Here is a 15,045-nt window from a genome sequence, read left to right on the forward strand (position 1 = left end):
ACAATATACAGCCTTGATGTACTCCTTTCCCAATTTTGAACCAGTTTGTTGTTCCATGTCCAGTACTAACTGCTGCTTCTTGACCTGCATACAGGTTTTTCAGGAGACAGTAAGGTGTTCTGGTATTCCCATCTGTTAAAAATTTTTTCAGTTTGTTGTGATCTACATAGTCAATTAAGCAAAGCTAGATATTTTTCTGGAATTTTCTTTATTTTTTCTATGATCCTACAGATGTTAGCAATTTGATCTGGTTCCTCTGTCTTTTCTAAATCCAGCTTGTACATCTAGAAGTTCTCAGTTCACATACTGTTGAAGCCTAGCCTGGAGGATTTTGAGCATGACCTTGCCAGCATGTGAACTAATTGCAATTGTGTGGTAGTTTGAACATTGTTTGGCATTACCCTTCTTTGCAAATGGAATGAAAACTGACCTTTTCCATTCCTGAAGTCATTGCTGAGTTTTCTATATTTGCTGGCATATCAAGTGCAGCACTTTCATAGCATCATCTTTTAGAATTTGAAATAGTTCAGCCAGAATTACATCACCTCCACCAGCTTTGTTTGTAGTTATGCTTTCTAAGCTCCACTTGACTTCACACTCTAGGATGTTTGGCTTTAGGTGAGTGATAACACCATCATGGTTATCTAGGTCATTAAGATTTTTTTGTATAATTCTTCTGTGTGTTCTTGCCACATCTTCTTAGTATCTTCTGTTTCCCTTAGGTCCATACCATTTCTTTCCTTTATTGTGCCCATCTTTGCATGAAATGTTCCCTTGGCATGTCTAATCTTCTTGAACAGATCTCTATTCTTTCTCATTCTTTTGTTTTCCTCTATTTCCTTGCATTGATCAATTAGGAAGGTTTTCTTCTCTCTTCCTACTATTCTTTGGAACTCTGCATTCAGATGTCTATATCTTTCATTTTCTCCTTTTCCTTTTACTTCTTCTTTTCTCAACTATTTGCAAGGCCTCCTCAGACAACTATTTTGCCTTGTTGCATTTCTTTTTCATGGGGATGGTTTAGATCACCACCTCCCATACAATGTTATGAATCTCTGTCCATAATTTTTCACTCTGTCCATAATTCTTCACTCTGTCTATCAGAGCTAATCCTTTGGATCTATGTGTCATTTTCACCATGTAATCATAAGGGATTTGATTGAGGTCATATCTGAATGGCCTAGTGGTTTTCCCTACTTTCTTCAATTTAAGTCTGAATTTTGCAATAAGGAGAAAGCCCTTACAGGGCTATTAATGTTCTTTCATTCTGGTCTTTTTTCATCAGTAAAGCCAGCCTACGATTCTAAACCAGGAGTATGATTCTAGAGCAGGTACAGTCTCTCAAAGGACTGTAAGGACTAAGACTACAGTGGAGATGAGGGTAGGGCCAGGGAGGTGGGTGAAATGCAGGTAAAACCCTTAATCCAAGTACAGGGTATAATGGATGAAAACACATCCTGGATTTGGAATTTAGGAGAAGCCTGGTGCAGCCTCTACCACTAACACTGAGGGGCTTGAGAAAGTCACTTAATCCTGCCAGCTTCCTAGCTCATGCATTTGTAGCAAACAATCTCACTGGTCCTTCTCAGAAGGAATGACAACCCACTCCAGTATTTTTGCCTGGAGAATTCTATGGACAGAGAGCATGGTGGGATAAAAGCCATGTGGTTGCAAAGAATGGACGTGACTGAAGCAACTAATATTTCCAGAAGCAGATTAACATGCTTCACCCTGTCTCCCTTTCCCCTGTACCTTCACTCCTGATACTAGAATATCTAACAATGCTTTTGAATGGAACAAATGTCCAGATTCTCAAATTTCCTGTGTACCTGCCACTAGAATTCATCTGCCTGAAAATTAAGTTTATAATCTGAAGATTTTCCTTCTTTGCTTCCCCTTTTTCATAATTGTTGTTCTTCTCAATGGAGAAAGAAAACAATATAAAGCATGTGGGTCACAAAGATTGTAGGTTTAGCTCTTTCTCTTCAATGAGGCAGCCAGTAAGAAGATGCAGAGATGCAAATCTTTGTGAGACACTGATGGGGTCTTTGGTCTTGAGGTTGAGCCCAGTGACCGTATCAAAGGTGTCAAAGGAATGTCAAAGGCAAAATTCAAGACAAAGAGGGCATCCCACCTCCCCAGCAGCTTCCAATTTTCTTGGGCAAACAGCTGGAGGGTTTCAATACTCACTCATTTCAATACTCACAATATCCAGAAAAAATTCATTCTGAACTTGTTCCTTCACCTACCAGGTGGCATTATTTACACTAGTTAGATGAGAAATATCGCTTTGACAAGGTAATCTGTCCCAAGGGCTTCCCTCATCTGCACCCTTACACTGCCAAATGTTACAAGCTGTACCAACAACCTGCCCCTCAAGAAGAAGGTCCATTACAGCCCCTCCTGCTCTGAAGTGTGGTATTCCCTTAGCCTTGGGTCTCAATAAAGTTTCCTTTAAGTTGAATGGAGCAGCCAAAAAAAAGGATTTCAGATTTAAACTTAACTATAACTTAACTAAAACCAGCTTGAACATTAGGAAGTTCATGGTTCACATATTGCTGAAGCCTGGCTTGGAGAATTTTGAGCATTACTTTACTAGCATATGAGATGAGTGCAACTGTGCAGTAGTTTGACCATTCTTTAGCATTGCCTTACTTTGGGATTAGAATGAAAACTGACCTTTTCCAGTCCTGTGGCCACTGCTGAGTTTTCCAAATTTGCTGACATATTGAGTGCAGCACTTTCACAGCATCATCTTTCAGGATTTGAAAGAGCTCCACTGGAATTCCATCACCTCCACTAGCTTTGTTTGTACTGATGTTTCCTAAGGCCCACTTGACTTCATATTCCAGGATATCTGGCTCTAGGTGAATGATCACACCATCGTGATTATCTTGGTCTTGAAGATCTTTTTTGTACAGTTCTTCTGTGTATTCTTGCCACTTCTTCTAAATATCTTCTGCTTCTGTTAGGTCCATACCATTTCTGTCCTTTATCGAGCCCATCTTTGCAGGAAATGTTCCCTTGGTATCTCTAATTTTCTTGAAGAGATCTCTAGTCTTTCCCATTCTGTTGTTTTCCTCTATTTCTTTGCATTGATTGCTGAGGAAGGCTTTCTTATCTCTTCTTGCTATTCTTTGGAACTCTGTATTCAGATGCTTATATCTTGAGAAACCTATATGCAGGTCAGGAAGCAACAGTTAGAATCAGACATGGAACAACAGACTGGTTCCAAATAGGAAAAGGAGTACGTCAAGGCTGTATATTGTCACCCTGCTTATCTAACTTCAATGCAGAGTACATCATGAGAAACACTGGGCTGGAAGAAGCACAAGCTGGAATCAAGATTGCTGGGAGAAATATCAATAATCTCAGATATGCAGATGACACCACCCTTATGGCAGAAAGTGAAGAGGAACTAAACAGCCACTTGATGAAAGTGAAAGAGGAGAGTGAAAAAGTTGGCTTAAAGCTCAACATTCAGAAAACGAAGATCATGCCATCTGGTCCCATCACTTCGTGGCAAATAGATGGGGAAACAGTGGAAACAGTGAGAGACTTTATTTTGGGGGGGCTCCAAAATCACTGCATATGGTGAGTGCAGCCATGAAATTAAAAGACGCTTACTCCTTGGAAGAAAAGTTATGACCAACCTAGATAGCATATTGAAAATCAGAGACATTACTTTGCCAACAAAGGTCCATCTAGTCAAAGCTATGGTTTTTCCAGTGGTCATGTATGGATGTGAGAGTTGGACTGTGAAGAAGGCTGAGCACTGAAGAACTGATGTTTTTGAACTGTGGTGAAGACTCTTGAGAGTCCCTTGGACTGCAAGGAGATCCAACCAGTCCATTCTGAAGGAGATCAGCCCTGGGATTTCTTTGGAAGGAATGATGCTAAAGCTGAAACTTCAGTACTTTGGCCACCTCATGCGAAGAGTTGACTCCTTGGAAAAGACTCTGATGCTGGGAGGGATAGGGGGCAGGAGGAGAAGGGGACGACAGAGGATGAGATGGCTGGATGGCATCACTGACTCGATGGACGTGAGTCTGAATGAACTCTGGGAGTTGGTGATGGACAGGGAGGCCTGGCGTTTTGTGATTCATGGGGTCGCAAAGAGTCGGACATGACTGAGCGACTGAACTGAACTGAACTGATAACTTAACTATGGGGCTTCCCTGGTGGCGCTAGTGGTAAAGAACCCACCTGCCAATGCAGGACACCTAAGACACATGTGTTTGATCCCTGGGTGGGGAAGATCCCCTGGAGGAGGGCATGGCAACCCATGTAATTAAAGGGAAGCAAATCTGGTATTCTTGCATGGGGAATCCCATGGACAGAGGATCCTGGCAGGCTACAGTCCATAGGGTTACAAAGAGTTGGACATGACTGAAGTGACTTAGCAAGCTACACGCAAACCTTAACTATATCAGTAATCACAGTGAATGTAAATGGCTAAATACTTTAGGCATAAGTCAAAGATTGCTCATTTATTTTCCTGTTTTAAAACTGCTTAAAAGTATGCTGCTTATGAGACACATACCACAAATAAATAGCAAGACTGAAGCATAAGAATGAGAAAAATATACAACATAAACACTAGCCAAAGGAAGTTGGTGTAGCTATACTGATATCAGAAAGAGTAGACTTTAAGATAATAAGTAGTCTTTGAGAATAAAGAAGGACATTTTATAATAATTATGTATTATTATATAATATTAATTAGTATAATAAATATTAGATCAATTATTATAACAATTGATCCAAGAAAAGATATCAAAATTGAAAATCTCTATCATATATAAACTGACAAAACTGAAAGGAGAAATTGACAGTTCACAATCACACTGTGAGCTGTCAAAGTATCTCTCCACTTTAACAGAACATAGAAAAGTCAGTAATGTCTAGATCTAGTAGATTATTATAAATTTGACCTGATTTGCATACATAAATCACTGTATCCACAGTTGCACAATCTTGCTTTTCAAGTATACAAGAAGGAATAAGGAGTGTAAGGATACTTGTTTCCAGAGAGTTCCCATCACTTAAAGTACATCCAAAGAAGAAATACTCTGATAGAGAGACAGAATCTAACAGGTGGTACTCATAGACATGTACGCAGAAATCAGTGTTGCCATAGGAATGAGCATATGGGAAGCCAGGTAATAGGTATTAAAAGAAGGCATTCTTCCAGTAAAAAGTTAGTCATAGGTTGGAAGAAATAAAGGGAGGAGGTACAGTTCCCAGCCCTTATAACCTTGTAGACAGATACTGTATGAAAATCATCGGCCTGTACCTGTATCAAACTATTCATTAATGTTCATTTATTTATTTAATAATGACCTAACGAATGCCTACATTGTGCCAGGTACCATGAGGACGCTCGGTTATATAAGTAAACAAGACATAGGGCTCACTGTCACTGGAACAGATAGGTAAATAAGTGGGAAATTATGATCTGGTGAATTAAGTTCTATAACACAAATTGGTCTGGATTTAATTGGGTCCAACTATTAGAGCCAAATAAAGGGAGCCCAGCTTGAGGAGTGGGCAGCTCTGCATCTGGAGTTAAGGATTCCAAAGGGAAGGGACAGAGGTAGATAGAGGGAATCAATAAAATGTATTTGGATAAGATCATCTTGAGAATATCCTGCATTTAGTACTGAGATTATGGAAAGATGGGGGCAAGGGAAGCTTAACAAAGTGATAATGCAAAAATTCACCACTAAAAAAATTAAATAGCTCTAATCTATAGATGATATGTCTGAGAAACTGAAAAAAGTGAAATACAAAATAATGTGCTTCTGTACATATAAACCATAAGAAACAGATAATAATGGATTATTTTGGAAAATGGGACTACAGAACAAGTGTGGACCATTGTAAAAGTAGCCACACTGGTTTATAGCTCTTTGCATCAGGATTTGATTTGGCCTTGCTATTTGCTTTGATGGATAGAGAGCAGTTGGAGGGATAATACTGTGTGAGTTCCTGGTCTAGTTTTGAAGAGGCCATGTGGTTTTTGCTCTCACAATCTTAGAATGCTGAGACTGCCATGTGAGCAGGGCTAGCCTGAGGGAAGACAAGAAACATGTGGCCTGTCACTTTACTGGCCCTAGCTGATAGCCAGGCAGCCCTAACAACGGGCCAGGCTGCTCACTGTCAGCTGACCATAGAGGCATATGTCAGCCCAGCCAAGACCAGTAGAAGGAATATCCAGCCCATCCTAGCCCAAAAAGTTGATTCATAGAATTGAGGACTAAATTCATTGTTGCTGTTTTTTTTTTTTTTAATTTAAAGTTTTTGAATTGTGGTAGAAAACATGTGCTGTAATATTCACCCTCTTAACCATTTTTAAGTGTACAGTTCAGTAGTGTTTACTATAACCACATTGTTGCACAACAGCTGTCTAGAGCATGTACATCTTCCCAAGCTGAAACTCCATACCAGCTGAACAAAACTCCCCATTTCCTCCCCCTCCACCACAGTCCCCTCTAACCACAGTCTACTTTCTGTGTCCATGCTTTAGACTAATCTAGATACCTCCTGTAAGGGAAATCATAGAGTATTTGTCTTTTTGTGATGGGTTTATTTCACTCTGCAAAGTTCATCCATGGTGTAGCATGTGAAATGGTCACTATTATAAAGCACTATATTTGAGGGAGGTTTATCATGCAGTAAAAGTTAACTGATGTAAAAAGGATAGTCTCAAAGGGTTTGATTCATTAAGTCTGGGATAAAGACTTGAAATCTGATGAAAATATTGGTTTAGATATTAGTTGGAGGAAATAGCAAGAGAAGAGACTTCAGAGTTAAACTACAAGCCACACAAGAGACTTGAGGACCAGGGTAGTCCTGTGAGACTTATTGTTTAAGTCAGTGTTCCCTCAACTGCCCTTCAGAGTTGTGTCAATGAGTGTTGTGTTCAGGATTAAAAAAGTTCTTTGGTTGAATATGTTGGGGAAATGCTGCATATATATTATATATAATTATATCATATTATATATTTATTGTATATAGAACGTAGTCTAAGTAATATTGCTTCTGTTCAATAGAAATATATTGGGAGCACCCCATATAACTCTAAAATTTGTAATAGCCACATTTAGGAAAGTAAAAAGAAACAGGTAAAGTTAATTTAATAATATTTTAATTAATCTAATTGATCTATAACATCATTTTATCATGGGACTACTCATTTATATCAATTATATAAAAGTTACTAGGATATTTTGCTTTTTTTTCCTTTATGAGTCTTCCAAAGCTGGTGTGTATTTCAGCTTAAATATATATCTCAGTTTGGATGAGCCACATTTCAAGTGCTGAGTAGTCACCTGTGACTCATGGCTACTATTTTGGACAGCTCAACTCTAGAGAGCCCAGCAGAAAGGCCAGGTTTGGCTCTTACATTATAGGCTTGCTATTGGTTGGCTCTGATTGATTGCATTTTCGATTAGGCCCTCCCCTTCTTTTGAGGGATGCTATAGGAGGCAACTGTCTATAAAATAGGCCTTGTGTTTACTGGGAGGGTGCTCATCTTCCTGTTATACAGTGTTCTCTTTATGAAAATCCTGGGGAGAAGTCTGTTTTTGTTCTTAGAATCTCAAATAGTTGAGCTGGTCTTCTTGGTTTGTTCTGCTCTTTCAGACAGTATATATTGTATAACAAATTTCTTTTTCTATTTTTTACTGGCTACTAGAAATGTAGAATCAAATCTGTGGCCTACACATAGTATGAGTATAGGATACATTTCCCCAAATGTGTTCTGTTTGTTATCAGTTTGCAAACCACTGCTGTTCTTCAGAGCATGTTTTGTGAGACACTGCGGCTGATTGGAACAGTCACTTGTCAGATCCAAATGATAACACTGATACTGATTTAAAAAAAAAACAAAACTGGTGATTGAGTGAGCAACTAGAGACAGCAGAACAAGAGTGGGGCAGGTGAGCATCCATGGGCAGGAATAATGGGCAAGGTCTGAGCACCTGGTCCAATAGACTTCCTGCCTTCCATCTGGGTTCTCAGAGCTTCTAGCCCGGAGGCTTTTAAAGCACACCTTCCTTGGTGGCTCAGATGGTAAAGCGTCTGCCTACAATGCAGGAGACCTGGCTTCGATCCCTGGGTCGGAAAGACCCCCTGGAGAAGGAAATGGCAACCCACTCCAGTACTCTTGCCTGGAAAATTCCACGGACAGAAGAGCCTGGTAGGCTACAGTCCATGGGGTTTCGAAGAGTTGGACACGACTGAGCAACTTCACTTTCTTTCTTTCTAGCCAGGGCGTGGCCACCTGTTTCTTGTTGCTGGAAATGGTGGCAGCTGCCTCCAGCTAGATCGACTGGTTAGAAGGGAACCCCAGCAGCCAGCACTAAGCAGCCTTAGGAGTCCAGGGTCCCTGCAGCTGAGAGGGTCCTCACTTCCCTGGTGATTTTCCCAGGGCAGGACCCAGGACAGGCCGCTCCCTCCAGCCAAGAATCCACCTTTGGATTCTGACCTTGACAGCTCAAGCCAACACAGGACGCCCCTACTGAGGTTTGGGCGGGTGGGGTTGGGGGTGGGAACTGCCAGTCTTTAGCACTGGATCACCCAGTCTGTGGGTGTGGATGAAGAGTGCAGGTAGCTGGGAGAATTGTGAAGGGCAGGAGGCGTGAATCACTGACACCTCCAGCACGCTGTCACTTGTCTCCTTCTGGGAACAGGGATGGGGATTTCCTCACTGGGCTCCCCCACCCTTCCTGTCCAGTCCAGGCCGGGAAGGCAAGCAGGCTTTCTTCTTCAACTTGTCAGCTACAAATTGGCACTTACCAAGAGCATTGCCAATGACTGCACAACAAAGGCATTTGCCAGGGGCCTCTATGAAGATTGAACCCTATGCTACTAGGGCTGTTGAGCTTCAACAATCCCTGAGGGAGTTCAGGGTGGAATGAGGCACTCTGGTGGGACAGGTCTTTAGATAGTTGGATGTTTTTAGGAACAGATTTTATGATCTCAGTGCTTGCATCTCTTCATGTCTCAGTGAAAGTGAAGTCGCTCAGTCGTGTTCGACTCTTTGTTGACCCCGTGGACTGTAGCCCACCAAGCTCCTCCGTCCATGGGATTCTCCAGGCAAAAATACTGGAGTGGGTTGGCATTTCCTGCTCCAGGGGATCTTTCTGACCCAGGGATCAAACCCGGGTCTCCTGCATTTCGGGCAGAAGCTTTAACCTCTGAGCCACCAGGGAAGCCCAAGTATCTAGAGAAGCACTAAATCCCTTCATGGTGACTTCAGACCCTCATGACTAAAAAAAAAAACCTTTTGTAAATTGAATGCTTCATGGTATTGATCTCTCCCTTCACCAAAACCTTATATATTGACTTTCCTCCACTGTCGCTTTAGAGCAGTCTCTGAGCTATCTGAGTTGGTGCCCCCCGCCTCATTTTGCCCCAAATAAAACTTAACTCACAACTCTCAAGTTGTACATCTTTTTTTAGTCACAAACCTAAGAGATTTTGGCCTCTCTGCCCTTTACCTCTGCTCTGCGGGCCTCCACCTCCACACCCCTCGGCCTGCGAAAGGGGAGTGATGGAAGATGTGGGGTGGGACACGCAGGTAGCGGATAGGAGAGAGCGCTCAGGCGCCTGCAAGTGCGCTCGCCAGGGAAGCCACCTGGGGTCGCTCCTTCTGCGCCCCAGCGCCCAGGGGCCAGGATGGGGAAGGGAGGGCGGGGGTGAGGGGGAAGAAGGGCAGCCGCTTTCACAACCTGGCGCGCGGGGTGGATCTTTCCTTGCAGGAGCGGGTGCTGGTGGTTCTCCGCAACACAGCTCTGGGCTCCGCCCGGTCGCCTGGGGCAGTGCGGTTGGGTCACCACCTGTCATTTTACTCCAAACCACCCCGGCTCCCGCTTGGAGGTCCCTTCCCCGCCCCGAGGGCGGTCAGACAGTCAGGCGCAGCGTGATGACTTCAGATTCCTGAAAGGGGGTGTGCTGCAGTCAGGGGACCAGGTCCTAAAACACCGAGTGCTAACCCCCTGACGGCTCCACTCACTTTCCCCCTCAGGTCTGAGTGTGATCCAAAGATTGGAGCCTGGACTGGGATGAAGAGTGGCCTTAGGGTGTGGTTGGGCCAAAGGGCAACAGAGTGTGGGCTAAGATCACGGACACCTGAGCCATGCCGGCAGCTTTGAAAAGCATTTTCCAGCCCTTTGACCTTAGGCAAGTCTCCCAGCCTCTCTGTGCCGGTTTCCTGTAAAGTGGGAATAATCACCATGACCACCGCAGGGGGTCCTCACGGAAATCCAGCGACCTGATGTTTATTAGAGTGCTGAGGACCGGGCCCGTTCATAGAATGCCATGTAAATGTTGGTTAAATAAATAAAGCAGCAGGAAGGGACTTGGAGAGAGTTGGGGGGGGGGGGGGTTGGGGGGGCGGGGTACCGAAGGTGACTTCCTTCCTGGCAGAGCCGGAGCAATGCGATAAGGAGCCATGTGCTGTGTGGACTCTCCAGATGAAGACAGCAATCCAGACACATTACAGAAGGCTAAAGTGCAAGCCACGGGAACCACAGAGGGATGCAGATCTCTGGGCCAGAGGTGCTGTAATGGCTGTGAAATACGTCAGATCCACAAAAAATTAAGTCCAAGTTTTCCCTTTTTAGTTCGTTTACAAAATGACTGGGTCCCCACTCTGTGTACATCTGGGATCTTCTTTTCTGCAAACTTTTATAAGGACATTCAGTTTACAGTGGAATATCTGATCAACAGTTCTGAGTCCTTTCACATAATTTATCATCCAAACCCAGACACGCTTGAGAGTGAAAGGGGCATTAGAAATACATAATTTTTAAAAGCAACTATACTCCAATAAAAATTAATAAAATTCTAATGCCTATTTTAAAAAGAAATATGTAATTTTTGAAACGTTTACTTTTGCTCAGTGTTTTTTGCTATACAAATGAACTTAAATAGTTCTGTTAAAACTATTTGCAAAGATTTTTTTTCTAAAAAGTGAATATATATGCACAGTAAATAAATATTTAAAATTTCAAATAATTATTCTTGCTATATATTCACAAACATCAATCAATTTCTTAGCCATACTTCTAAGTAAGGTGTTACTGGCGTTTTTCTGAAGAATAAAGATTTTTCAGTATGGTTTTATTATTTTTTATAATGTTGCTTGAAATCTTTAAAATTGCTTTTCATGGTTAATCATTTCAAAGATGTTGATACCTTTGATGTTAGATTGCTAGGGCTGCCACAACAAAATGCCACTCTAGATGGCTTATACAATGGAAATTTATTTCCTCATAGTTCTGGAGGCTGGAAGTCTGAGCTCAAGGTATCTGCCGGGTTGGCTTCTTCTGAGGCCTCTCTGGTTGATAGATGCCCGTCTTCTCCACGTGTCTTCACGTGGTCCTCCCTCTGTTTGTCTCTGTGTGTGTGTCCCAATCTTTCATAAGGAAACCAGTCATGTTGGATTAGGGGTCACCCTGATGACCTTGTTTTACCTCAGTTACCTCTTTAAGGGCCTTATCTCCAAGTACGGTCACAGTCTGAGGTACTTAGGGTTAGCGCTTCAACATATGCATTTTGGAGTGATAGAATTCAGTCCATAATAACTCTCCTGAGTTTTCTTTGTAGGCCAGAAAATTTTTAATTGAGGAAAACTCTCCTTACAGATGCTCAGAGGAAATTCTGCTAAATGGGTATGTTTGTACTCAGTCAGTCAGTCATGTCCAACTCTGATCCCATGGGCTACAGCCCACCAGGTGCCTCTGTCCATGGAATTTTCCAGTCAAAAATACTGGAGCAGGTTTCCATTTCCAAGGGGTCCTCCCTACCCAGGGATTACACCTGTGTCTCTTGCACCTCTTGCATTGACGGTGCATTCTTTACCACTGAGCCACCTAGGAAGCCTGCTAAATGGGGGATATTCTAAGTGGGGGATATTCTCAGTTCTGTTTTTTTCTATTAAAATGTTTTAATATTGTAATGCTAATATTTTCACAGATGCTATCTTTTTGCTTCCATCCATAGAAGATTTCTTCAACAACTATCTTCATACTCCTTCGAATGTTTCCCCAAACTTAGATGCAAGATTGTACACCTCTTCAGTACACCTCTAATCTAATTAGCAATAAATATATCCAATTAAAAATCATACTAAAAATAGTAGCTCTATCAAAATGGTCTTCTTTACAAATTGAAATGTTTCAAAATTTTAAAATTTCAAATTTGTATGTTATATACATTTGAGCACTTCCTGTTTAATTTGTTCAGTGCCTCTTTCAGAGTCTTCTTATTTGCAAAATTATTTTTTGATAATATTAGCTTATGAAACTTCAAACATTAAAATGTTTTAGAACTTCTCCATTAAATACTTTGATAAAACATTTATAACCAGTTGGGAATAAAATGCAACCAAAATGCAAAAGACATACAGATTTTTTTAAGTTCACATACAGATTTTTTTAAGTTCAGTACCACTGTGGAACACTTTGAATTAATTAAGAAATAATTCTTTAATGGTCCAAACATTTCTAAAATCAAACAGAAACTAGGCAGCAAAGAGAAGAAGCTTGTACTGTCACATTGATGTATATTTTCTTGACTCAACACCAGCATTGTCTAAAAAGTTATAGATCAGTTGCTCTTTACATATAAAAATATTTGAAAATTTTATAACTTTTATCTTGAATGATAGAATGTCACATTTTAAAACACATTAGTGAGTGATTTGTGACTTCAGCTAACACCCAGGACATTTCTGCTCTGTAGGGTTTTTTAAATTTAGAAAGAATATATTTTTTTACATAATGTTGTTTTCCACTGATATTTAAATTCATCACCACAAAAATAATTTTTAATGTTTAACTTTTAAACTGAATTTACAATAGCATTTACAATAATGTCAGATGTTTCATCTTTGACGAAATGAACCACAAAAAGCTTTACTTTGATTTCATGAACTAGGTGAAAAAATTCAACTATTATTAGAATTAACTTATCTGATTTTCTATATAATGCATCAGATTACATCAATATAAATTTGGTATTGTGTAAAAGCTTGTGAATTTATTCTGCAAACAGAGTTTGACTTTAATAATTGTGTGCACACATACACAATAGAAAAAGAAATGAATTTGGTACTTTTGTTCTTATAGGAAAAGTGTTCTTATATTTACCTAAATTGACATATTATGCTTCACCAAGTGATATAAAATACCTTTAGTAACTACGTCTGTTAAGTAATCAAATTTAAGTAAAATCCTCTTAAACTAATTAGTAATTTAGAAATAGATGGTGATGCTTATTCAGCAGATTTGTGTCCTCTGGTTTTCATGCAATACTCAACAACCCTATGGTAGACAGTTAATGTCAACTAACATCTTACACAAGTTATACATTCATCTCAACTTTCTTGGAGTATGAAAATTCAGTACTTAATTTTTCATTATATAGTCACTTTAATTGTATATAGCTTATTGCTAACAAAAGCAGTTACTTGAAAAATAGAAAGTGTTGTCAGAGACTAAAATAAGTGGTTGTAGATTTATGCCACACAACAAATGACAAACCCTGTAGCAAGAGCATTCGGATTACTCTCTACAAGTTCAATGGTGTGACTGCTTGATTTCTCCTGTTCATATTTCACGTAATTCTAACCTGTATTTTCCCAAACTTCCCACTGATCCCATGTTGGCGACCTGATGATTTTATGCATCTTGCAGGCCATGGTTCAGGGCACAGCACAGTAGGTGGCCCACCAAAGAGCAGCAGTATCAAGACCTCCCCCTCTAGCTGGGCTGGTGCTGCTGCTGCTAAGTCGCTTCAGTCGTGTCTGACTGTGTGACCCCATAGACAGCAGCCCACCAGGCTCCACCATCCCTGGGATTCTCCAGGCAAGAACACTGGAGTGTGTTGCCATTTTCTTCTCCAATGCATGAGAGTGAAAAGTGAAAGTGAAGTTGCTCAGTCATGTCTGACTCTTCGTGTCCACATGGACTGCAGCTTACCAGGCTCCTCTGTCCATGGGATTTTCCAGGCAAGAGTACTGGAGTGGGTTGCCATTGCCTTCTCCACACTAGCTGGGCAAACCAGAGGAAATAGCTGTCCTTAGCCACTTCCATCCAAGCACACGCTCATTGGTTAGTGAGCATCTGCAAGTGGTCATTGTAAGAGGCAATAATTTAAGCTTTGTCAGAGAAGAACAGGGCTTCCCTGGTGGCTCAGATGGTAAAGAATCTGCCTGCAATGTAGGAGACCTGGTTCAGTCCCTGGGTTGGGAAGATCCCCTGGAAGAAGGCATGGCAACCCACTCCAGTATTTTTGCCTGGAGAATCCCCATGGACAGAGGAACCTGAGAGGCTACTGTCCATGGGCTCGCAAAGAGTTGGACACAATGGAGCAACTAAGCACAGCACCACCAGGAAAAGAGAGATGGGTTATCACCAATGAACATTTAGATTTAACCATGTGTACAGACCATGGCAGAAATTGAAAGTAATATAAAGTGGAGGTGTGTCAAATCCATTCCAGATAACTTTGCTATGGCTAGTAAAAAAAAAAAATTAAGTAAAAATTTAAAACCAGTAAAACTTATTAAATCAACAGGAGGCAAGGACAATAGTTAACAACCAGGACTATCCCAGACAAACGAGATGGATAGAAACCCTGCTCATATTCAGCTGATGAGATGGGAAGGAAAAAAATCAACTTCCAGAGGTTCTGCTTGTTGTTTACACTGGTTTTGTCCAAAGAGCACGATGCCCAGAACCACCCTTCCCTGACCCAAAAAATGAGCTGGTTAGTGTGGACGCTCTTCCTGGCTTGGTGAGCTGCTCTCTTCCTCAGCTCCTTGGAGCAGGGGCCATGCCACCCTGGAGATATCAGGAGCGAGATCTCCCACCCCTGCTGTAATTTGCATTTTCATTTTCTTTGTGCTTTCCCTTAGGGAATTGAAGGTACATTCAGGTGTGGTGTGGCAATGAAGATGATGAACTAATTTTGTTTCAGTGAGCTAATTTTGAAATCATGCTGATGAACTTTATTCCTAGGCTCACAAGTGTG

This window comes from Oryx dammah, unplaced genomic scaffold, assembly GCF_014754425.2.
Source record: "Oryx dammah isolate SB20612 unplaced genomic scaffold, SCBI_Odam_1.1 HiC_scaffold_28, whole genome shotgun sequence".
NCBI lineage: Eukaryota > Metazoa > Chordata > Mammalia > Artiodactyla > Bovidae > Oryx > Oryx dammah.